Here is a 2,766-nt window from a genome sequence, read left to right as displayed (position 1 = left end):
AGGGAAGGAGAGAGAGGGGGGAGAGGGGGAGAGAAGGAGAGGGGGAGGGGAAGGGGAAGGGGGAGAGGGAGAGAGGGAGAGAGAGAGAAAGAATGTGGAACTGAATCCAGGCATTCCAGTTCCAGAACCTAAATCACAGTGCTCTGCAGATGTTGCAGGATTCTTTACACAGAAAAATAACAGTGGAAGCAGAACTTACATGCAGTGTTCAAGGCAGAAGAGGGAATCAGGACAAAGGGAACCAACCGCATAGGCAGAGTCCATAAGCTCAGTGTCTGAAGATAACTTAGCAATGTGTGTAGATAAATTAGAGAAATAGACCTGAAGTTGCCAAGGCTGGGACTGTTACCTCTTATGATAACTTCTCAATTTCTCTCCCAGATTTACTATGAGAGCCGAATTCTTTATATGGCCCATCCTGTGACTCCAAACTCAATTTTCTTCTCTCCTCTGTGGTCTCTTTTAATTCAATAGCTAGCTTTGTTAACTCATCAGAACAATGATCCTAAGAGGGATAATCGCAGAACTGTCCCTTTTTAATAACCCAGCTGTTTTACAATACCAACTGCTTAATGTTGTTTGATTGACTACTCAACACTGGGCATTTAAAAATGACTCTGGGTATTTGGCCATGCTGTTAAATAGAAGTTTCTATTTCTTTTCCATATCAGAAAAGGCTGCTTTGTAACTTATTGATTATCTCAGCAGAAACCATTGCCAAATTTTTCATGAACTTAGTAAAAAGATCCTTGTTAGTTGAGTTCATAAATCCTATATTCAAAGAGATTCCAGAATGGGTAATTTCAAGGCAGTGAGCATTGGGCCTCCGATATGATTCTATCAGACAAGATTTGCCTTTTGGTAAATGTCTGCCAACAAATGGACCTAGAAAAGCAGCAGCAGCATGGTCTGAGGCAGTCTTGAGAACCGGCGTAAATCACATGTCTGGGTAGCATCCAGGAGGACTCACCATCACTCACTTCTCATGAGACATCAAGGTGAGAACATTTGTTCTCATGGCAGTCATGAGAGATGTAGCTCATTTACTAAAATGACTTCCTTTGAAAGGATGATGGCGTCTGAGGGAGCAACTAAAGAGATAACCAACGGTATGAGAAGAGCCATTCTTCAGAATGGATAAAACTTGGGTTACTTGGTTCAGCTCAGGCAGATAGGAGGGGAAGAAAAGCAGAAAATACATGAGAAAACAAGGATCGAGATTGGAGATTGGAGATATTAGATAGGTATGGAAAAAAAGACATGGTGGGGGGAGGAAGGGGAATATCAAGAGATTAAGGAGGAGTATGGGCTGCTAGCTGGCCAATTTTGCTCAGTAGAAGTAAGGATGAAGCCCATTATTTGAATTAAAAAAGCAGAAACACCTCCTTATTTCTGTTCTTTCCATCATTCCTCAGGTTTATCCATCACCTGGCCCTATTGGTGCCGCCTCCAATGTAAGCATCTCCACAAAAGAATCATACGCCTCAATAACCAGCATCACAAGCACAAACCAAGGCACCTGTGAAACACCTTCCCAGCTCTTCTCCCCACTTCCTTATTAACCCTCAATCCATTCTCCACATATCTGCCAGAGAGAGATTTATAAGCTGAAAACTAACTCCGCCTCCCCCTGGCTATTTGCACACAATAGGATCCTGTATTCTGCCAAATCTGTCTTGTCTGACCCAGCCTGTTGGGCCACTCTCTCCCACTGTGGGAAACAGAACTGTTGACTTTCTTTCCATGTTTTCTCCAGGCTGCCTGCTCTCACTGGAATGACTCCCCTGACTCTTTCCTTCGGTTATGTATGTATGAAGTGTACCTCTTTTGTCTGGAAGCCTCAGGGTAAATGATTTCTTTTCAAAGAGTTCTCCAGTGACCTTCTTGTCTATGAAAATAACGTGACAGGGACACAAAGACACAGATTCAGAGGCTATAAGAAAATATGGACCAAGTTGACCATGTGATTTCAAATATATGAGCCATTTGTTTAGTTCCCAAGCAAGTAAACACAATTGTTTAGTACCTTGGTTTCCCAAGCATGTTGGAAATAGTGAAGTAATTATTCAGAGGCCGGTTGGAAGGTTAAATAGACCAATAAGCACCTGAAGCTCATAACACTATCTGGTCCTTATAAGTGTTATCACGCCTGGCCATCACAGCACTCTCTTTGCTTCTCTCTGTCACTATGGTTTGTATTTTAACATTTATGTTCATTTTATGCTTAACTTGCTATTTCATAACTCCAATAGATAGGAGCTATTATCTATCAATACCACCCTGAAAGCACCCAATCTAGTCTTCTTTCAGAAGCTGAGCAGGGTCAGGCCTGGTTAACACTTGGATGGGAGAAGAGAGCTGGTCTATTGTGGTGGCATTTCAATTATATTTTAATAAATAGAGACTGCCTGAAGATCTGAGAGTCAAACAGTCCCACTTGTTAGCCTTACAGACTAGAATATGGCAACATACACCTTTAATCTCAGTAGCCATAATGACACACACCTTTATCCCAGTAGGCTCACTAGTTGCCATAGAAACTGGGTGGTGCTTGCCATTAATGACGGTGGTGTAAGCCTTTAATCCCAATCCTAGAGAGGAATATTATATGAGGGCAGATAGCTCTCGGGCACAGTAGTCTCCTTCTGAGATTTCAGGGAATAAGATCGCCATTTCAGACTGAGATCAGTGGCTGGTTGTTTCGTTTTTTGAATCTTCAGGTTGAACTCCAGTTGTTTTTTTTTTTTTTTTTTTTTTTTTTTTTTT

The sequence above is a fragment of the Microtus ochrogaster genome, linkage group LG5 (assembly GCF_000317375.1).
Source record: "Microtus ochrogaster isolate Prairie Vole_2 linkage group LG5, MicOch1.0, whole genome shotgun sequence".
Taxonomy (NCBI): Eukaryota; Metazoa; Chordata; class Mammalia; order Rodentia; family Cricetidae; genus Microtus; species Microtus ochrogaster.
The sequence above is the reverse complement of the archived record's forward strand: the minus strand, read 5'-3'. Positions refer to the sequence as shown.